This window comes from Aquarana catesbeiana, linkage group LG04 (assembly GCF_042186555.1).
Source record: "Aquarana catesbeiana isolate 2022-GZ linkage group LG04, ASM4218655v1, whole genome shotgun sequence".
NCBI classification, from domain to species: domain Eukaryota; kingdom Metazoa; phylum Chordata; class Amphibia; order Anura; family Ranidae; genus Aquarana; species Aquarana catesbeiana.
In genome coordinates, this window is record NC_133327.1 from 461,715,595 (window position 1) to 461,739,737 (window position 24,143).

Here is a 24,143-nt window from a genome sequence, read left to right on the forward strand (position 1 = left end):
ATAGGGATTATATCGATTGAGGCTCAGGACCTTGCGGTTTAGCTACTATTTTTGCGGTTGACCTAGCACCGCTAGGTAAGGGGCCACTACCTACACCAGTGTATTATGCACGAAGAGGACACAGAGTGAATTGCATCCCAGACACCCCACTGCTGTTTACTTGAGCACTAAGACTCTTCTGTGCACCTTAAAAAGACATTAACACATTGCACTTTAAGTTGCTGCACTCATTGGCATGTCATTTACTACGTTTGCAGATTAGCACAGTATTTTAAGATCACCACTGTTGGGACATTTTATTATTATTATGCCACCTATCACTGTATCATTTATATTTATATTTTTTGGATTGATTTGTCTGAATAGAGATATCTAGGTCACCTCAGCACTAGCACTTTATATCATATGTTTTTGCACAATTTATAAGGATACATTTCTGTTTTTTATATGAATTTAATGTATTTTAGATGTATTCACGTTTTGATTATTTACATGAAGACGTTCTTACACATTTCCTTTTTATAACACAAGATCTGTATAACCACAATTTCACAAGTTTTTTAGTATCAACACAAACCTATGCGATTTTATTAACTATGCGATTTTATGTGTTATGGGCTATTAGCACATAGTAATTGACCACATACGGAGATTTACAGCAGTTTGTTTTCTGGCTAGCGCAGCACCTCCCCCCTCTTTCATTTCTGTTTATTTTTTGGGTTTATGCTTGGCCCTTTTCCGGTGCGTGCAGCTGTCCAGTCGCATACGTTCCCTACAGCTCTCATCCTTTTTTCCTTTCTTTCTTTTTCCAATAGGGTAGCGCAGGAATATTTCTATTATAATAAACCATTGTACCCCTTTCTTGTCAACGGGAGGCTGCCAGGACATTATGGCTGCGACCTTTTGAGGATCCATTGCCATCCCTCCTGTAGAGATTACTAGTCCGAGAAAGTGAATGGTCTGACGTTCGAATTCACATTTCTCGGCCTTGGCATAGAGTCCATTTTGTCTTAACCTAAGAAGGACCTGTTTCACATGGTCACGATGTAGTTCCAGGGAAACCGAGAAAATCAGAATGTCGTCTAGATAAACAATCATGAATAGGTCTAGGAAGTCTCTGAAAATATTATTTACGAAATGCTGGAAGGTTGCTGGTGCGTTACATAACCCAAAGGGCATAACGAGGTACTCGAAATGGCCAAACCGCGTCCGGAAGGCCGTTTTCCACTCATCACCCTTTCTGATCCTGATCAAGTTTTAAGCACCTCGTAAATCCAACTTGGTGAAAATCGTTGCAGAGCGGAGTCTCTGGAGCAATTCTGGAATTAGGGGCAGGGGGTAGCGATTTTTAACGGTAATCCGATTTAGTTCCCTGTAATCCACACACGGCCGGAGTGAGTGGTCCTTCTTTTCAACAAAGAATATTCCTGCTCCGGCTGGAGAAGTAAAGTGTCGGATGAACCCCTTCTTGAGGTTCTCATTGATGTAGTCTTTCAGGACCAAGAGTTCAGGTTCTGAGAGGGGGAAAATTTGGACAAAGGGGATTTCTGCCCCTGGTAAAAGTTCAATCAGGCAATCGTAGGCCCGGTGGGGAGGAAGGGTGTCTGCTTTTTGTTTATCAAAGACATCCAGGAAATCGTGGTATACGGGTGGAACAAGATCTTGGGATTCGGATGTGGGTTTGAGACAGCCAACAACTGGTACTGAGTGGTGGAGGGTTTGGAGGCAGTTATGGAGGCAATAGGCAGACTGAAAGACCACCTTGCCGGTTGTCCAATTGATCTGTGGGTTGTGTGTTGCAACCATGGCATTCCCAGGATGATTGGGAAGAGCGGTGAGGATATCACGTCTAGGCACAACAGTTCTTGGTGGTTGGGTGAGATATCAGCAGGCAGAGGTTGAGTTTCTTGAATGATGGGCCCAGATTTGATGTTGGACCCATCAGCTAGTCGTATGGACAATTTGTGTTGCTTGGGACGTAGAGGAATCTTGTGTTGCAGGGCGAAGGCATGGTCGACGAAGCAACTACAGGCGCCTTAGTCAAGGATAGCCTGGACTTGGAGTGCCCCTTCCGGAAGCTGTAGGGAGACAGGAACAGCAATGTGAGTTGATCTTGATAGAGCCAAAGCACAAGGATCAAGAGAAGGAGAGACACACTTACGAGTCTTGTTAGGACACATGTTGGCGTAATGACCGGCTCCTCCACAGTAAAGGCAGAGATTATTCATACGGCGGCGCTGCTTCTCTTCTGGTGTCAATGGGGCACGAAGCAGGCCTAATTGCATTGGCTCGAGAGCTTCAGTGACTGGAGCAGTTAGTGGGGTTGCAGGAGTAGGTGGGTGGCTGGGTACCCTAGGTATCATCCACATGGGCCGGTATTGGCTGGTTCTTTCAGATCTTCGCTCCCTCAGCCGGCGATCAATCTGAATAGATAGCTGAATCAGTTCTTCAAGAGAATTGGGGACCCCCACCCGAGCTAGTTCATCTTTCAATGGCTCTGACAGTCCTGAGCGGAACTGAAAACGGAGAGCGGCGTCGTTCCACTGTGTGTTGGAACTCCACTGTCTAAAGTCTGTGACATAGTCCTCCACAGGCCTACGGCCCTGTTGGAGGGCGTGGAGACTGGCCTCAGCTGTAGTGGTGCGCTGAGGGTCATCATAAAGCTTAGCCATTTCATCCAAAAAAAGAGTCCATGGTGCCTAGCAAGGGGCTAGCTTGTTCTAATAGATGATGAGCCCAGGTCTGGGGTTCCCCCTGTAGCAATGAGATGATGAATCCCACCTTGGTACTTTCCAAGGAGAAGGTGCAAGGCTGAAGTAGGAAATACAGATGGCAAGCGTTTCTGAAAGCGCGGAATTTACTGCGGTCTCCCATGAATCTTTCTGGAGCAGGAACTCGTGGCTCTGGGGGTGGCACCACTAATGTGGGAGTAGAAGTTGAGATCGACGATGCAGGTGCTGCGGCTGTCTGGCGTGCCGAGGTGCTTGGAGAGAGAGACTCCACTCGTTGCTCAAGTCGCTGATAGCCATCCTGCAGGCCCTGGACTGCTTGAGTGAGGTTTGCAATCTGCTGGCACAGAGCATCCATAGCTGAGGCCCCCCTTTCAGACTCCAATTTGGGCTGGATTGTACTGTCACGAACCTTACTGTGGAGTCTGAAATGATGAGGGTGGCCTCTTGCACGGTTCCGGTCCTAACACCCTTGGAGGTGGAGACAGGGCTGCTAGGGCAACGGAAGGGTGCAGGTGCCTGTTGGCAGGATCAGGAACCACGGAGCCTTAGAGGTGCTGGTGAGATGTTGATCCTGGATTGGTTCAGGAAAGTCCAATAGGAGAACTTGCAAGGTCGGGAACAAGCAGGTTCGTAGTCAGGGGCTAGCGGAGGTTGGCAATGGGCTGGCAGAGAGGTACAAGATCGGAAGACAGAGCCGTGGTCAGAAGTTCAAGCCAGGTTCGGTACAGGAAGCAGAAGTAAGCAGAGTTGCAGGGATAATCCGAAAGAGTAGTCAGGAAGGCCAAGGTTTCAGGATCAAGGTTCAATCAAACAGCAATCAAGGATACAGGAACTAGCTGAGACGATCCAACACTGATACTAGTATGCTGATCCTTTAAATAGGGCGCCCTGTGCTGTGATTCATTGGCGTGCGGACGTGCCCACGCAGACGTGCACTCGTTTGTATGAGAGTACTAACGTGCGTGCCTGGTCCAGGGTTCACACATTCGTGCCGCACGTCTGGCTGGCGCACGGAAACGAGCATTTGTAATGGTTCTCTGACAGTAAGCGTGCCAGTGGCATCGCGTACTTTAGGGAAAGAGAATGTCCTGGGCTTGGGTGTCAGTTTTGAAGCCAGACCGGGCCCGATCTTATCTTTGTGAAGATAAAAGCGAGCATTAGACCATCGAAGGCTTTTTTCTGCTTGAGTGGTCAGTGCTAAGTTCAGGGCAACTCTGCTGGATTCCAACAGGGCTTTCGAAGCATTTGTGGGATTACGTCTGTGTGTTTTGGAGAGAGTCTGGAAATCCTGTTCTAGTTTGACTAGGTCAGCTCGTCTTTCCCTTTTGAGTTTAGTGGAGATTTGGATTATTTTGCCTCGTAGTACCGCTTTATGTGCGACCCAAAGCGTTACAGAGGAGACCTCACCATTGTCATTGACCCTAAAATACTCTTGAATTTCTTTGTCTAGTATGGTGCATTGGACCGGATCGCTCAGCAGTGATTCATTTAATCGGATTACATCAAATTCGACACTATATCTTATCAATATGGACCACGAGGCCCGAACCTCTACATATAACAACATACGAACAATGGTGCTCTGGGGTCATGGATCAGAGGGGAGGAATCTCTAAGATTTACGCCTCACTTATGGAGAATACCGAAAAACCATCATATGCACTAGGATGGGAAAAAGATCTTCAGGTCTCTTGGAAGGAAAACACGTGGTTCTCCAAATTCCAGAAAGCCTTTAAGGGCATATCCAATGCCATCCTTATTGAGGCGAATGCTAAAATAATTACGCGTTGGTATAACGTGCCCCTACGATTGGCAAAGATTTTTCCAGGCTCTTCCCCACTATGCTTTAGAGGTTGTGGACTGACTGGATCCCTATACCACATATGGTGGGAGTGTCCCCGTATTCGGGGCCCGTATTCGGGGCCTATGGAAAGCTTTTGGAGGGTGGCATATCCAGGTGTCTACTGCAATGGCCTGCCGTAAGGGGGCCCATGTGGGAGAGGAAGTGAACAATACGGAATAATCCCGTTTGTCCACCACTGAAATGCCCTGATGTCTTGACCTGGGGGAAACTTGGGGTTATTAAATATGTGCACTAGGGGGCGAATTTCAGATGTAAGATTGGGAGATTTGTATAAGAAGTCACATAGGGCCATGGAATGTGATAAAGTAGGGGCCATTATAGGGGGTCTGCGTTTAGGGGGTCTAGGTAGTCAATAGTGTGAAATGGGATAGCTTGCCTTTCCATGTCTACCCAATCAGGCCTACTACCCTGGGAATATATGACCGAAAATTGTGATAATTGGGCCGCTTGGTAGTATCTCCATAGGTCCGGCAGACCCAGTCCCCCTTGCGTGCGTCTTCTAAGGAGCACACTTCTATGGCAGCAATAACCCTTATTACCCCAAACAAATCATATTATCTGGGATTGAAATTTTTTCAAAGGGGGTCTCAGGATCGAGATGGGTAGTGATCTGAATAAGTAAAGGATCCTGGGGAAGAGTGTCATTTTTACTGCGTTTATTTTGCCTAACCAGGACAGATTACCCCTTCCCCAACACGTTAGATCTTCCTTCAGCTTTTTGTACATGGGGAGTAATTAGCATTGTATAGTAGGTCCACACTAGCTGTCAATTTGATGCCTAAATATGGGATCGAGGAAGGTTCCCAGACGAATTCAAAGTGGTTTTTGAGACGCTCTACCATAAGTGTCGGGGTGGTGACATTCAGAGCTACTGATTTGGCCATGTTAACTCTCAACCCCGAGAACTTGCTAAATTCCTGGAGGAGTTTGAAAAGATTGGGGGTGGATATGAGTGGGGAGGTAATAAAGAGCAGCAGATCATCGGCAAACAGGGCGCATTTGTGTACACGGGGCCCGCATTTAACCCCATGTATATCTGGATGGTTTCTTATAGCGGTGGCTAGGGTTTCAATAGCTATGGCAAAGATGATGGGAGAGAGGGAGCATCCCTGTCTTGTGCCTCTGTGTATCGAGAAAGGGTTTGAATAGTGGCCCTGGAGTTTGACTTGGGCGCTCGGGTTGGAATATAAATTCCTTAGTAATTGAATGAAGTGAGGGCCAAACCCCCATCTGCGTAGCACTTCAAATAGATTAGGCCATTCTACAGTATCAAACACTTTTTGCAGATCCACCGAAAGTAGAAATCCTTCCTGAGAGGGCCCCCCGTCCCATTTTGATTTCAGCAGAGAGATGATGTCTACCGCTCTGCGGATCTGATCGGGACCCTGCCTTCCCTGAATGAAGCCCACCTGGTCCTTGTGAACGTAGCCCCCTATGAAATCTGATAGTCTATTGGCCATAATTTTGGAACTGTCAGAACTGTCTTTGTCCGGCTTGGGGATATTGGACACATAAGCCAGGTTGGCGGAGCTGTCCAGAGTAGAGCTACCCCTGAGGGCATTGTAAAATCACGTCAACTGGGGGGCTATCGTTGTTGCAAATCTTTTGTAGTAACCGGTGGAAAATCCATCCGGGCCTGTGGCTGAGCCCCTCTTGAGGTGTTTCACAATATAACAATATTGTGCTCAACTAACTAGCAGAAGAAAACGATAGCTATAATCCATGTCAACAAGAACTATGTAAATCAAATGAGTATAATCAAGAAAAGGGACCTTAAACTGTGAGGAGAGTGGTGACCTGGACCTTCCAGAGGGGGGCACAGAAGCGGACCCCACCGCCGGACTCCCCCCTCAACCACCCCCCCTCCCGTGATCGGGGAATAGAGGCCCAAAATTTCAACCATCTGGCTGGTGTGAAGTGTTCACTTCTAAAGGTTGGGCCATCAATTGGTTGGGTCCGCATAGGGTACTAAATTATTCTTTAAGGGCCTTGCCCATTTTTTTTTGGAGAATTGAGACTGGTTACCACATAGACAGTCAGGCACATGGCAAGGGATCAATGTCCCTTAACTGCAGAAGTGCACGTGGTGTGCATGTGCCAGGTGTCCAAGAGCGTAACAGCATAAGTAAATGTGAAAAGTTAGTAAGGATGTGAGTCCTCCTTGATCACGATGGGTGAAATTCCTTTGAACGCTTGGAATGCTGCTTTTTCCAGACAGGAGCGATCGGGCTCTGCGGTGGAGGTTGTTTAGCCGGGCCTGGGTTCTTTTGGCTCGCATTAGATGAAGAGTCTGGGGATATAAGACCCAAGTGTACCATCAGTCGTTCTCCTTCGTGGAGTGAAGAGAAGCCATAAGTTTTATCTTTGAAGGCAAACGACAGGAGAAAGGGGAATGACCACCAGTATTTAATAGTTTTTTGTGTCAAGATTTGTAGCAGCGGTTTCAGGGCTCTCCGGCGTTGAATGGTAAGAGGAGAGAGGTCTGCAAAAACTTGGGCGGGGTGTTCTTGAATGCAAAGTTGCTTCGCATTTCTGGCCCTGCGCATGACCTCTTCCTTGACCCCATAAAAGTGTGGTTTAACCACCACATCTCTGGGCAGTCCATCCGAGCGAGGGGGTTGAAGAGCTCTGTGAGCCCTATCCAGCTCCAAACGGTGATCCTGGATGTTCGGGATAATTTCTTTGATGAAGGATGTGACTGCTTGGTGGGTGTCCTCTACTGCTTCTGGGAGTTCTCTAATGCGGAAGTTGTAACGCCTGGAGTGGTTCTCCAGGTCATCAATTTTAGCGATAGCAGAGTCCAGCTGGTCCTGTAAATCCTGAATGCAGGCTGTATTCTGGTTTGCTCTTGATATAGTTTGTTCCACTTTTTGTTCTGTGGCTTCAATCCCGGAGCCTAGAGTCTGCAGGTCTGCCTGTATGGTGGAGGTAATTTGGGCAGCCATCTGTGCCAGGCCCCTGGACAGCATCTTGAAGAAGGAATCCATCAGAGTAGTAATGTCCAGAGGGCCTGCAGGTGACAGGGGGCTGAGCATAGCTGACATGGCAGGGCTGGCCACCTGTTCTCTCACTGGGGTGGCTATGAGTTCATCCAGGGTCCTTTCTAACAGCGATTCCGTGGATGCTGGGGACAGTATGTTAGAAAATAGGTGATTCCCTGTCAATGACTCAGGGCCCTGTAGAGGATCCGTAAGTGCCCCTTGGTCTGTGGCTGCATCCATCTCCTCTCCCCCCTCCTCCCATGTGTGAAGTGCTGCCGGCGCCATTTTAGAAATCTCAGCCGACATGCTGAATCCCGGGTGACGGGAGAGGTCCCTCCTCACCATTCCCGCTGACATGGAAATGCTCCCGGGCTGCTCTTGACTCGATGCAGCCCCGGGAGAGGTACGGGAGCTATATCCGATGGTAGCTTTGAGGTCGGGGAGACCGGAGCGGGACGGAGCTCCGAGTCTATGCATCCATCTCGGATGCCCCGCGCATGCGCACTCCTCCTCCTCAATTTTCATGCTGATAGCTTGTAAGAATATTTTTGGTTCTGGGCACCGCCACCAGTGGCCAAGGTCCAATTTTTCTGCCCCTGTTTAACAGGGGCGTGTAATTACAACTTTTGATGCAATACTTTGCAGCAGGGCTCATTCCTGCACTCCAACTATAGTATCTGTGAGGGGTTGCAGTGTTATGGCACCAGCACCAGTGCCCAAGGCCCAATTTTTCAGCCCCTGTTTAACAGGGGCATATAATTACAATTTTTGATGCAATACTTTGCAGCAGGGTTCATTCCTGCGCTCCAACTAACAAATGTATAAGCAAGATGCTGGAAAATACGTGCCGAAATGAAAAGAAACAAAGGCTATGGTCAGAAGGAGAGCCAAGGTCAGCAGTAAACAAACAGTGTAAAACAAGGCTGAGCAGCAAAGAAGTGGAGATAAGGAACAATACAACTGAAAGGCCAAATTAGAACCACTCAACCACTCACTACTTAGGGATCAAGAGCAAAAAAATGACAAGTAGAAGCTGTGTCAATCACAGTCAGCAGCCATCAAGCATAAGGTACTGGAACAGGTAACTGCAGAGCGCAGGACCACTTCACTTCATGAAGAACATTTGTCCACACTGGATGATTTCCCCTCACCTATTGTTGTCTTATGACAACTTTAAAAATTAGGATTTCCCCTTTCGTTTATTTATATCAGTGGCAATGGTAACTAGTACAAAAAGAAGGTTAAATTTCCAAAAATCTCAGAAAATGTTAAAAACCTAGTAGTTGTGACCACATAACTAAACATTTGAAATAAAACCTACATCAAAGTTACCATAAACATACGAAATGCAATATTTAATAACGCATGTAGTAAAGAAAAAAGAAAAGAGAATAAGTATATAAAAAATTGTGGCCAAGAGTAAATACGGTAGACGTATATGATCCTCATGTAGTCATAAAAATGTATTCAAATATGTACATCAGCCCACTCTAGAAATTCACAAAAAATTGTGCACATTATATTCAAAATATTTAAAATCATAATAGTCTCATATGTTGCTATGCAGGCTAGAAAACCAGTAAGCAGTGTTAATTTCATCAACGAAAACGTTTGTCATAATTTTCATCAGTGGCATTTGTACAGTGACGAAAATGAAACGAAAAGTATAGCACATTTTCGTCCTCTGACGAAAACTATGATGAAAATCCATTCTGTTTTCTTTGAGAAACTAAAACGAAACTAAAATGTGAAGGAAGGCACATTTACTCTGAGAACTTTCGGTTTCCATGGAGATCTGCCTGCTTCCTCTGGAGGGAGCCAGGTATTTGGAGATAGGAAGCTGTTTGCAGACTCCACACTCTGCAGAAAGGTTAGACTAATAATGCCTGTTATCTGCAGCATGAAGGGGGATGGTGGGGGTTGGTCTGTGTGTAGTTAACCCTCTCACACACTGCCACACACTGACACTTCATACGGATATATAGAGGCCCACTGAAGGAGACCTGCTCCTTGTCAATAGGCTTCACAGCTTGTCCATTACCAGAGAGCAGCACACTGTGTGATCTGTGCAGGATTAACTCTTCTGCTGCCAGAGCTGTTTTTGCACACATGCTTAAAAAGTCAATTTAGACCTGAAGATTACATAACCCCCCCCCCCCTCCCAATCATTATATGTTAAAGCAGACAAGTTCATGTGAATGTGCACTGCATGGTGGCATCATCATGCAAAGAAATATTTTCTGAATCTGCTGTTGGACCTATCCATGGAGACATGCGAGGTTAGAGATTCAGCCACTGAGGTACCCTCTAATGCAGTGGTTGCATAGTTGCCAACATTGTAAAAAAAAATGTGGGACACTTTTGTGGCTGTAGGCGGAGCCGTACAATAATTAGGGGGCGGGGCATTCGTTTGTAGGCGTGGTTTAGGGAAATACACAAGTGTGGCGCGCGAAGCGCGCCGCGGCGAACGATGGGCGTGGTTTACGCGACATAGTGGGCGTGGGTTAAATGTGCGTGGCTCAAGAGGGTGTGGTTAGAGTCTGAGATGAATGAGGGATGGAGAGGGAAAGGGGGAGAGGGGGAGAGGGAAATGACGGGACAGCAGCCCCAGATCCTACACAATAAAAATATGTGTATTCTAGAAAGTTTAACAATCAGCAGATAAAGATACTCCAAGCCAGGGGCGTTGCTAGGTCTACAAAAGATCTGGGGCTAGAGCCCATAGCAGCGTAGTAAAGAAAGTCATACGCTTGGGCGAGCATACACATGTATATACAGTAATATACGTGTGTGTGTGTATATATATCCACAGAGAGCCCCCCACTTACATCAGGGTCCCCAGAGAGCCCCCTTACATCAGGGTCCCCAGAGAGCCCCCCTTATATCAGGTTCCCCAGAGAGCCTCCTCCTTACATCAGAGTCCTCAGAGAGTCTCCCACTTTCATCAGGGTACCCAGAGGGCCCCCCACTTACAACAGGGTTCCCAGAGAGCCCCCCTTACATTAGGGTCCCCAGAGAGTCTCTCCCTTGCATCAGGGTCCCCAGAGAGCCCCCCACTTACATAAGGGTCCCCAGAGAGCCTCCCCTTCCCTTGGGGACCCCTGCAGAGACTCGGGGCTATTGGCCCCAGATTCGGGGCTATAGCCCCAAAAGCCACCCCCTAGTGACGCCCCTGCTCCAAGCACCTGGTGTTAGCACTTCAATCATCCCGGCACCATGGTTGTTATGGTGTCAGGATGATTGAAGTGCATTATTTCTATTATTACATTGTAATATAAAATGAAATCATTCAACTCACCATAATGCAGAATCAGTGGGAGCCCTGAGCGTGTCACTAGCCACGTCGCCTGCCACCAGCCGTCCGTCCTTGCATCAGGTGTCCCAGCAGAGTCCGTCCTTGCATCAGGTGTCCCAACAGAGTCCATCCTTGCATCAGGTGTCCCAGCAGAGTCCGTCCTTGCATCAGGTGCCTCCAGCAGAGTCCGTCCTTGCATCAGGTGCCCCCAGCGTAGCCCCCCTTACATCAGATGTCCCCAGCGGAGCCCCCCTCACACCAGGAGTCCCCGGCGGAGCTCCCCCTCACACCAAGAGTCCCCGGCGGAGCATCCCCTCACACCAGGAGTCCCCGGCGGGGCCCCCCTCACACCAGGTGTCCCCGCCAGAACCCCCCTCACATCAGGTGTCCCCAGCAGAGCTCCCCTTCACATCAGGTGTCCCCAGTGGAGCTCCCCCTCACATCAGGTGTTCCCAGTGGAGCTCCCCCCCACATCAGGTGTCCCCGGCGGAGCCCCCTCTCACATCAGGTGTCCCCAGTGGAGCTCCTACTCACATCTGGTGTGCCCAGCGGAGCTCTTCCTTGCATCAGGTGCCCCCAGCGGAGCCCCCCCTCACATCAGGTGTCCCCAGCGGAACTCCCCCTTGCATCAGGTGCCCCCACCGGAGCCCCCCTTACATCAGATGTCCCCAGCGGAGCCCCCTCACACCAGGAGTCCCCAGCGGAGCCCCCCTCACACCAGGAGTCCCCGGCGGAGCACCCCCTTACACCAGGAGTCCCTGGCGGAGCCCCCCTCACACCAGGTGTCCCCAGCGGAGCCCCCCTCACATCAGGTGTCCCCAGCGGAGCTCCCCCTCACATCAGGTGTCCCCGGCGGAGCCCCCCCTCACATCATGTGTCCCCGGCAGAGCCCCCCCTCACATCAGGTGTCCCCAGTGGAGCCCCCCTCACATTAAGTGTCCCCAGTCAGTGGAGCCCCCCCTCACATCCATAGTTGCCAACATTGCATAAAAAATATGTGGGACACTTTTTTGGCTGTAGGCGGAGCCGTACAATAATTAGGGGGTGGGGCATGCCTTTATAGGCGTGGTTTAGCAATAAAAAATAAAATTGGGGCACGCTTTGCGCGCCTCTGCGAAAAATGGGCGTGGTTTCAGAGCAGACCCCCCTCCATCAGTGCAGACCCCCTCAGAGCAGACCCCCCTCCATCAGTGCAAACCCCCTCCATCAGTGCAGACCCCCTCAGAGCAGACCCCCCTCCATCAGTGCAGACTCCCTCAGAGCAGACCCCCCCTCCATCAGTGCAGACCCCCTCAGAGCAGACCCCCCTCTATCAGTGCAGACTCCTTCAGAGCAGACCCCCCTCCATCAGTGCAGACCCCCCTCAGAGAAGACCCCCCTCCATCAGTGCAGACCCCCTCAGAGCAGACCCCCCTCCATCAGTGCAGACCCCCTCAGAGCAGACCCCCCAGTGCAGACCCCCTCAGCAGACCCCCCTCCATCAGTTCAGACCCCCTCAGAGCAGACCCCCTCAGCAGACCCCCCTCCATCAGTGCAGACCCCCTCAGTGCAGACCCCCTCAGAGCAGACCCCCTCAGTGCAGACCCCCTCAGCAGACCCCCCTCCATCAGTGCAGACCCCCCTCAGTGCAGACCCCCCTCAGTGCAGACCCCCCTCAGCAGACCCCCTCTATCAGTGCAGACCCCCTCAGAGCAGACCCCCCTCAGTGCAGACCCCCCTCAGTGCAGACCCCCTCAGGAGACCCCCCTCCATCAGTGAAGACCCCCTCAGAGCAGACCCCCCTCAGTGCAGACCCCCCTCAGTAGATCCCCCTCCATCAGTGCAGACGCCCTCAGCAGACCCCCCTCCATCAGTGCAGACCCTCCCCTCCCATAACACCCCCCAGGCCCCAGCAGTGAGCACATACAGCGGCCGCCGGCGCCATGTGTTCAGTGGAGAGGGGAGGGCCGATCCGTGCAAGAGGAGAAGCCGATTCATTGGCTGCACGGATCGAGCCCCCTTCCCCTCTCTACTGAACACAAGGGGGAGCGATCTAGTGGTGGTGGCGGCACCAGCGGCCATTTTCCTGAAGCCAGCTTCCAAAAAACTGTAAATTGCAAACATTCCCGATTTTCCCTGGGCAAATCCCGGATCGGGACAGCCTCCGATCGGGATGAGGGTCCCAAAATCGGGATTGTCCCGGGAAAATCGGGACTGTTGGCAACTATGCAGTCTGGTTTATTGGAGGATAGGAAGGTTTATCTGCATGTCAAGCTGCACACAGGGCAATGTGTAAAGAGAACAGAACAGGTGTGATGGAAAGGTGCATTGATGTGTCATCAAGAATTAAAGGATAAGTTCACCTTTGTAACATGTTACATGTTACACCTGTATTTTTCGGGTGTAAGATACCATGTTACAATACAGCACCTGCTGCAGGGGTCCTCTCCCTGCATCAGCTGTCACTATTTAAAAACAACACAGCCATGCCAACGTATTCCCAGCTGCTAAGTATATGTGTACAATTATTTAGCTGACTTTTGGCTTCCTACTGTGATGTGATTCAGGCAGTTGTAGAAGGCTACAGTCTGCTGAACAACTGTGTGTGCAAGATGAAATTTAAAAACAGTAAATCAGGCCATAGACAGTTTGAATCTCAGCCTGCTCAGCAGGAACCGGCTGAGATTCAAACTATGTATGGGCAGGCTGAATGTACCCAAGTTGATCGATCGATCAACTTGGGTACATCCAGCCTGTCAAATTTTACATACAATTATTGCTAGTAGGGATGAGCCCGATGTTTGAGGCGAATACAGAACATTATGGGGCGTTCGCCGAAAATTCAAGCTCCACGGAACGCCCCATAATGCACTGCAGTGCATTGACGTCTGATGATTGGCCAAAACATGCACCTGACCTGCATGCTTTGGCCAATCAAAGCGTGCTCTTCTGAGAGGGCCATAATTGGTCAAAGGCAGGGTGCCTTTGGCCAATCATGGCTCAGGGGGACTGGCCCACACTATATAAGGCTACTTCCAATGGCGGCCGTGTGTAGTGGTGGCGTGGATGGAGAGAGAGAGAAAGAGATCTCAGCGTACTTTCAGTGTCACTTACAACTCCATCTCCTCCGCTCCTCCTCCTCTTTCTGTTGGGGTGCCCCAAGGCTCCGTCCTTGAGCCCCTCCTATTCTCGCTCTATACCTCTTCCCTGGGCCAGGGACCTCCCATGGCTTCCTAAACCACCACTACGCCGACGACACCCAGATCTATCTTTCCACTCCTCAACTCACACCCTCAATCTCCTCACGGATCTCAAACTTACTGAATGACATATCAGTATGGATGTCACACCACTTTCTCAAACTCAATCTTTCTAAAACTGAGCTTGTTATATTTCCTCCTTCCTGGTCCACCCCCATGACTTTACCATTAAGATCAACAGCACAACCATTTGGTCCCTCCACACGTGCCAGGGTGCTGGGTGTAATCCTTGACTCTGACCTCTCCTTCAGCCCCCACATCCAATCACTGACTAAATCCTGCCGCCTTAACCTCCGCAACATCTCCAGAATTCAACCCTTCCTAACTAATGACACCACAAAGCAACTTACTCATGCCTTGATTATTTCCCGCCTTGACTACTGCAACTCTCTTCTTAATGGCTTACCCTTACACAGGTTATCCCCCCTTCAGTCTATTATGGATGCTGCTGCTAGACTAATATACCTCACTAACCGATCCATGACTGCTGCTCCTCTCTTCCAATCCCTGCACTAGCTTCCCCTGCCCCACCGTATAAATTTCAAAATGCTAACCACAACATACAAGGCCATCCACAACATCGCCCCCAGCTACATCACCAACCTCATCTGCAGAAATCGCCAAAATTGTCCCCTCCGCTCCTCCCAGGACCTCCTGCTCTCTAGCTCCCTTGTTACCTCCTCCCATGTTCACCTTCAGGACTTATCCAGAGCCTCTCCCATCCTCTGGAACTCCCTGCCCCGGTATGTCTGATCAGCTCCTAACCTGTCCACCTTTAGGAGATCCCTGAAAACTCACTTATTCAGGGAAGCCTATCCCACACCCACCTAACAACTGTCCCCGAGCCACCCCCATCAAATCATTCCCCGCATCTATTACATTTTGTACCAATACCCCCTCCCTTTAGAATGTAAGCTCTACGAGCAGGGCACTCCTGCACCTTCTGTATTGAACTGTACTGTAATTGTACTGTACCACTTTACATTGTTAAGCACTGCGTAAACTGTTGGCGCTATATAAATAGTGTATAATAATAATAATAATAGATTATATATATATAAATATATATATATATATATATATATATATATATATATATATATATATACTGTATTTATCGGCGTATAACACACGCCGGCGTATAACACGCACCCCAAGTTATGGAGGGAATTTTAAGGGAAAAAAACTTTTAGGAGGGAAGTTTAAGGGAAAAAAACTTACATTTAAATGCCCATCAATGCAGCCTTATCAGTGTCCATCTGCAGCCTTATCAGTGTCCACCTGCAGCCTTGTCAGTGTCATTGAAGCCTTGTCAGTGCAGCCTTGCCCCAGTGCAGCCTTGCAGCCATGTCAGTGCAGCCTTGTTAGTGCAGCCATGTCAGTGCAGCCATGTCAGTGCAGCCTTCCCCAGTGTCCATTACAGCCTTGCCCCAGTGCAGCCTTGTCAGTGCAGCCTTGCCGCCATGTCATACAGCCTTGTTAGTGCAGCCTTGTTAGTGCAGCCTTCCCCAGTGTCCATTGCAGCCTTGCCCCTGTGCAGCCTTTTCAGTGCAGCCTTGCAGCCTTGCCCCAGTGCAGCCTTGCCCCAGTGCAGCCTTGCAGCCTTGCCCCAGTGCAGCCTTGCCCCAGTGCAGCCTTGCAGCCTTCCCCAGATTTAAATATGGCGCCATGGAGGGACTCGGTGGAGCAGAGTGAGCGCCGCCGAGATCGCAGGGACTGGGCGGAGCAGAGATAAACATAGCCGAGTGTACTCGGCTCTTTTCGGCTCCACTCACAGTCACGCCCAGTCCCGCCCTATGATGGACATAACACAGGTCCAATGGCGGGACTGGGTGTGACTGTGAGCGGAGCTGAGAAGAGCCGAGTGTACTCGGCTATGTGTATCTCTGCTCCGCATGTATCTCAACGCGATCGCTCCGCTCCGCTCACAATCAGTGGAGATCAGCGGAGGATCGGCGTATAACATGCACCCACGATTTTCCCCTGATTTTAAGGGAAAAAAGCGTGTGTTATACGCTGATAAATACGGTATATATATATATATATATATATATTGTGACGGTATGCGAGGTGAGGTCATCGATAATCGATATATTTCATCTTGCATTTGTTCTATTGTCAGAGACTGAACCGGAATCCGGCCCGGATTTTTTCCAGCCTCTGTGGCAGGCTTGGTTCTGGTCCAGGTCTTGTGGTCCACTTGAGTCCATGCTCAGGTGGACTTTAAATGACCAGGAATAGAGCACAGCAGTGCTCTGGCCTGAGACTCAGAAGGGAATCTGAGAGAGAAAAGCCCTGTTTGTTTGGATTCAAAACAAAGGTTTGCTTTACCTCATGTTTTGTGGGTGTCAGGAATCAGCCCCACACCGTATAGAGAGCAGTGTACTGTTTAGTTTAGCGCTGGACGGCAAGGATTTGTTTTACTGTTTTGTTTATTTTTATGACCTTGCAAACCACCTGTAAATAAAGCTGGCAACCTGCCAGATTTTAAAGAAACTGCCTGTACGCTGACCTTCATTTCAAGAAAAGGTGATCCCCATGAGCTAATCTCCCCACAAAAAAAAAAAAAAATATATATATATATATATATATATATATATATATATATATATATATATATATATATATATATATAGAGTGCATTTGGTGGTGTACAGTATATATTACACTTCAGGCGGTGTATTCATTGTGTAACCTGCGGACAGGTAGCAAGTACAAAGCTCCCTGGGATGAGCAGTCTTTCAGGCACAGATACCAAATCCAGTGAGGTAGTGACAAACAGTGCAGTGTTGGGGGGCGCATGCGCGGCGCAAAGCTGGATGGTCACAACTGATCAGAGCTCCGGACACAGCGGGAACACTAGTGCCTTCCCCGGGGCCAAAAACCACCGAAACGGACACATAAACCACCTGCACCCCCAGGGGAAAGAACGGTGCATGCCGTCCTCCAAGTCTTATCACGGGAAGCCAGCGCAAAAGTCCCTTACAAACTATCTCCTCAGGGAAGGGAAGACTCAAGATGGTGCCGAACCACAGCATGCTCCGGCCTCAACACTCAACTCAACACAGCAGCCTCCCCTGCACACTCGTCTGGCGACGGTGAGTACTCTTTGCAGCTCACAAAGGCTGACCTTGATGACAGTTTAGCGGCCATGTATACCAAAATTGCAGAGAATTTCCAAACTGAACTTTTCAAATCTACTAACACTCTGCAGCAGGAGATAGCAGTGCTGGGAGGCAGAACCGATCTCTTGGAGACTAAACATGATGAGCTGCAACTTGCATACACTGACCTCAGAAGAGATCATGAATCCCTCACTGTGTCCCAGCTCCAGTCCCATTTGGAGGGCCTGGACAATAAAGATAGATGGAATAATCTCAGGATTAGAGGGGTCCCTGAGCTGGTCATGGAGTTAATCCCGGCCATTCATAAGTTGTTCCAGTCCTTGCTGCCCACCTCCCCAGTAACTGCTTTTGCATGTGATCGTATTTACAAAGCCCTACGCCCCAAACCACCAGAAGATAAACCTCCCAGAGACATTATCTTGTGTCTTAAGGACTATTTGATTAAAGAAGAGATTCTCAGGGCTTCCCGCAATACCCCCAACATTGTGCTGGATGGCACTAGGATCCAAATATTTCCGGATATATCCCCAGCCACATTTGATAAATGCCGAAAGTTAAAAGAGATCACCACCCCTCTCCAAGAGGCTAGAATTCGGTACAGATGGGGTTTTCCTTTTAAACTCCAAGTCCCACACCAAAGGACAACTTATACGGTCGTCACCATCCAAGAGGGAAAGGAGCTTCTGGTCTCATGGCTAAAGAGGATCTTCCTAGGATGCCCTCCACCCCCCGACCTTCAGCCACCTTGTCAACCCCCTCACCGCAGAGAGATCTTAGGGGACAGAGGCAAGACCTCAGAGACCGCATGAATTTCATTGCTCCCCGCTTATCCCAGGCACAGTTTTGTTGTCATCGGTTCAAGTGACCTCACCAGATGGCCGAGGAGCATGGCTGACAACTGCGGGGGTCGTGTTAAAAAACAGGCTCAGTACTTTTCTGCTTTGGGCACTTCACCCCCCTGCCCTTGACTTTTATCCCCTTACCACTTGTATCACATATACTCCTCTTTGCACCATTTAGTATCCTGCCTGCTTCCCGTTGTGTCGGCGTACAGCGGTACCCGTTTGGTTGAACCCCCACTCTTGCAGAACTCCACAGGAAGAGGAAGGAAGGATTGAAGACAGTCTCACGTTTTTCTTTTATTTTTCTCCCCTAACACATTGCTGTTTGATATCCTTTTTTTTCCTCAGGTTGACAAGAGTGTTGGGCACTTGTGTCCTATTGGTCAGGAAGTTTTATACCTGGCAAGTAACTACCTTATCCTAAAGTCAGGCTGGTCTATCCCACCCCGACCCCAATGGTTTATTTTGCTCAATTTTTTATGTTATTGTTCTTTTTAGTTACGGGACGTTGTTATTTACATACTTTGCTGACGTAAACATTAGAAATATGGCCCTTATGGCTCGACATAGTCACTATTCCTTTATGGGCTCTATTAAGTCATTTCAGTTTCTGGGGTACCTCACCACTGTTGGGTGGGGATCCCTGAAAGCCCGCTTCTTGAGACCCTCCCCCATCTATATACGCCTATATGACCAATCTTACTTAGAATGGGTATCAGAGTAATATCTCATAATGTCAGGGGTTTTAACTCCCCACAAAAAGGGAAAAAGGCCTTTAAAATGTACAAACACCTAAAAGCTGACATTATTCTCCTACAGGAGACCCATTTCGCAGAGGCCTATTTTTACAGATCATATGGCCTGGGTCATTATACCACATTTGGGTCCAGGTCCCGAGGAGTGGCTTGTTAAAAAAAATATAATGTTTGATATTGTGTGTACAAAGATCCAGCGAGCAGGTTTATCATTCTCAAGGGCTCAATACAAGGGAAGAAGGTAACGGTAGCTAATGCTTATGCCCCTAATGATTCCCAAGCAACTTTCTTTAGAGCATTCTTTCAGATACTATACAAATATTCCTCCCCACACTTAGTGCTCGGAGGGGATTTTAACCTGGTTGCCCACTCAGCCCTACTATGGGGTGATTTGCTTCCCTAGGTTAAAATCGACAGTGCCACATCCAGTAAAACATTCATATACAAAAAAAAGGATTTCCCCTGAATGGACTTTAAAGGCACTTGCTCACAAGTATTAAGATAATAGGTATATATGACAGAGTATAAAGAGTAAACACATTTTTATTTCGACAAAATATGGGTTAAAAACATAGTGTATCATACATTCAACAGAGCATATTAAAGAGTTAATAGTTTTTTGTTGATATTGAACATGAATTATATGAAGGCTCTTTTTCTCACATCTGACGCCTTTCAGAATAAACAATGTTTTCGTGTCCTTCTTTAGGGATATAGTAGAAAAGAGCAATTCATTTATAACATGGTTCGTTGAGTTACTTTAAAACTCCAGAATTGGAAAAGCATAGGGCGTTATTGCTGGTAAGGTTGTTTACATTGGAACAATCATGGTTAGTATTGAGCACAATTACTTTATAGTGGTCCCATTATATGGGGCAAGGTGTCTCACCTACCCCCGTCCCTCCCGGACGCGTGCAGGCCAGAGCGATATACTGAGGCTGAAAGTGAGGAAACCCCTGTTTCTGTGCAGTTTAAGATATGCCAGCCATGCATCCCAGCATCAAGCTTGTGTAACGCCTGCTCTCAGCCCTAGACAGAAGCAGGACTGGCGGTGCTACCAATGCTTACCCCAAAACTCTGAAATCATTGCTACACTTGCACAACTTGGGGGACGCTTGGAGAGCACACAAAGTGGGGGGCCAGGGAGTATACATTCTACTCCCACCCCCACGATAGCTACTCCAGACTGGATTATCTCTTCTGCACCCCTATACTCTTAACAAATTCTACTGATGCAGCAATACTTCCCTGCCCCTGGTCTGACCATCAGGTGGTCTCTCTTAACATCTCCCACATAGGTCTAAAGCCTTCCATGGCAGGTTGGAGACTTTATGAGTCCCTCCTCACAGACTCAATCCTGGCCTCCCAAATTTTTCAATTCATGGAAGAATATTTTGCCACTAACAATACAAACAAGCTCTCCCCCACTATCTTATGGGCTGCCCACAAGGTGGTAATTTGAGGTCACCTGATCCAAATAGCGGCTAACAGGAGAAAAGAGAGATTAGCAGACATCACTAGACATACTGCTGATCTTGACAATCTGTACCATCTTCACACTCAAAGTCATGCCCCTGAGTTACTCCACCAAATAAATGCCAAGAGATTAGAACTGGATAAAATCCTTTCGGATCAAACTGAGAAGTCCCTCAGATGGTCGAGAGCTAAATTTCTGCTGCACAGCAATTCAGCCTCAGCCATGTTTGCAAGGAAGCTCAATCAGTCCTTCCAACCCCCCCACACATACAAACTTAGAACTCCCAACGGCAATCTGGTCTCCCACCCTGCAGAAGTTCTACAGGCTTTTTCTAAATTTTATTCTGACTTGCTCTCCCCACCCTCTTCACCCCCAGATCCTGCCCTCAAATATTGGCTAGACGACTTACCCCTCCCTGCTCTCTTGTGGGAACATCTAGAGGAATTGAATGCCCCATGTTCTGATTCAGAACTTTTTAACATCATTAAATCCTGAAAACCCTCTAAGACCCCAGGCCCCGATGGATACTCAGCCCCATATTACAAAAAATTTTAAGGCATCTTAAACCCATACCTGAAATCCCTTTTCAACTACATTCTTAAGGGCAACGTTTGCCCAGACGATATGCTTATGGCTAACATGTCCCTGATCCCTAAACCCAATAAGGATCACTCCCTACCCCAAAATTACAGACCAATCTCGGTCATTAACTGACCCAATAGTGTCCCTGCCCAACCCTGCTCCACTTTACACACATTTCAAGAAATCTCTGGACTAGGGGTTAACCTCTCTAAATGCGCTGCCCTTCCTATAAACTTCCCCCCAGACATTATCTCATCTATCCAATCTAACTTTGGGTTTTCAATGGAAGGACAAACCTTGAATAATGATTGATGTTGGACTATTTCCAGATACAGATATAGGTCCACAATCCCTACTAATTGATACGAAAATAGAAACTAGGGGAGAGAGCCTCGGCTGCCTCCTAAAAAATTGGATTTTTAAGTGGACCATATCATCTGTATAATAAGGTAAGCACAAACTCAAAAATTGATAAAATTTACATTTTATTGATTACAAAACACATATTGTCAAACACAATAAAATCATGAGCTACAAACAGTCCAATAGAGATACTTAATACTGATTATCATTAGTTCGCGAGTTGCTGGAAAGATGCTTAGATATGCGCTAAACCAACATGTTTCGCAGATTTCCTGCTTCTTCAAGGGCGTCGCTTACATCTGTTGGTATCTCTAGATTACATAAATTCATATTAGGAACTGTTTCATAGTTACATTATATACATGCAGTTTCTTCAACTAATAAAGGTGCTTACCCAAAGGTAGTTATCAATGCCTAAAATGGGGCATGCATAGCCCGACTCACATCAAAAAGGCTCAGCCTATTAGCAGCCGATCGCGATTATTACCCCAAAGCAGTCAGAGCCTTCGGGGTTGGAGAGTGGGATGTCGGATCACGTACTGACCAGCCTAATAAATAGGTATATCCTGTGTGAAAATATATATTCTTTATTTTTTTATATATTCCAGGGGGAAAGATATTAATTAATATAGTTCATAGTACTCATGTGTGAGTTCTAACTATTGCTATCCGTGCATCCTGAATGGCCACGGTAATACTAAACCCATAGAGTATAACCCCAAATGCCATTTTAAATTAAATATAAAGGAGATGACCGCCCAAATGGATAAGACTAGCTTACACCCTCATGAGAATACATAGTCAGTTTCAATAATGAATCAACACATATATCTCATCACTGTGAATGTCAACGTGTCAGCTTGCATAGATAGCTGGCTGACACACCCCAATTAACCACCACAGAGTGCATCCATATAAACGACATTGGCATGTGGAGCATTATATAGGTGCTATTATACGGGTTTATATTGTTATTAGTAAAAGGGGATAATCCACAATTGAGTTAAAATATGTATAGGGCAGAATATGCCAGTCTCACAATAATAAATGAGCAAGGAGATTAACGGTCTATAGTTTACCACTGGTTCTATAAGTACAGAATAGGTTCTAGTCCAACACCCTCCGGACAAGGTCCGCTGCAATCGCTGTCATGAACCTGGCTAACGGAGACGCTAGGCGCATCTCCTTATATTTCCGTGATCCCCCGGAAGTAAAGGGTCAGCTGACCCCTGACTTTACTTCCGGAGCGGGAGCCCCTGTATTACGCATGCGCAAGACGGCCTGACCTGGCCGTCATTGCGTCAGCGCACACCACGCAGCTTGAATTCTGCGCGGGGAGGGAGGAAAGGGAGATGGTGTGGTATCCCTAACCTCCCGCCAGGGGCGCCCGAACAGCCACACTCATTTCCCAATCGCCGCCGGCTGCGCAGGAGAACCCCTGATGTGAGGTGCCATGCAGGCCACTTAGCATCGATACTGTTACAGATCTAAATCTCACAGATACATGTACAGGAACAGGAGATCTGCAATATTGTATACAAAGGTTCATAGTTAAACACTTGTATTAAACCTTGTTAGTATGTTTTAAACATAGTCAACTTTAAGGTGCTACAGAGTCAAGTATGGGTATCCATTGGGGGGGGGGGGAGACGAATGGGAGAGAAAAAGAAGGAAAATAACATAATAGAAAACTGACACTAACTATGTTGTGAGGGGGAGGGGATGGGGGAAAGAACAAATAGAGGGGATTTCTAAATAATATCCTACTGGGCATTATAGCCCCATTGATGCCATCCAGTAGGCCAAATATGTCATATAACGACATGCCAGTCAATCAAGCAATCCTAATAGCCAGACCAAATATAAACAAGGTGTATGTTAAATTTAAGGAGACAGACATACAAATAGGAACCCCTTGGTTGGTTAATGTGCTACCAAATATGAGGTACCAAAAGAAGGTCCAATCAAAAATGATCAACTTAATTTTTGCCTATTATAAAAATGGTTTAAATGACAAAGCAGTGTTGAGGCCTGGTGGGTAGGTGGCTTTTTGGCCAAAGATCCATCTGACCTCGTGTTGGAGGATCCTCTTGTCAAAGTCCCCTCCTCTATCGGATTCAGGAATCACCTCTAGTGCAAAAAATGATATAAACTTAGGATCATAGCTATGGTGTAGTCCAACATGCTTGCAAATTGGGGTATATAGTAACCCCGCATCGAGGTAATAGAGGTGATCCTGAATCCATTTGGCAAATGGGCGTTTCGTCTTGCCAATGTAAAATGCGCCACATAAGCACATTGCAAGATAAACTATCCCTATGGTATTGCAATCTGCATATGTTTTGGACCTATAGTACCCACCTCTCGGTAAGGGGCAACCAGTGCCCTCTCTTATCCACGGACATTGATTACAACCACCACATTTAAATGTCCCCTTTCCACCCGCCGCTCCAAGAAGGGGAGTGGCGGGTGAAAAGTGACTATGTACCAGACTATCTCTAATTGATCGGGACTTCCTATAGATGATTTCTGGTTTATTCACCACGTATTTGGATATAATTGGATCTTCTGATAGGAAATGCCAATTATTTGTAATAAGTTGCCGAAAAATATTTTGATGTGCACTGAAAGTGGCAACAAATTTGGTGGTGGATATGGTTTTTGATTTTTGAGTACGGAAGATTAGTGATTCACGTGTCTGTGTGCTAGCTCTTTGAAATGCTTTTTTGAGCACCTTCTTACTGTATCCCCTTGTAATAAGTCGTTCATATAGAGCTTTGGCTTCTTGGTAGAAATCTTCGTCTCTCGCACAGTTTCTGCGTAGTCTTAAATATTGACTGTACGGTATGTTACGTACTAGAGGGCGGGGATGTGCACTAGAATAGTGT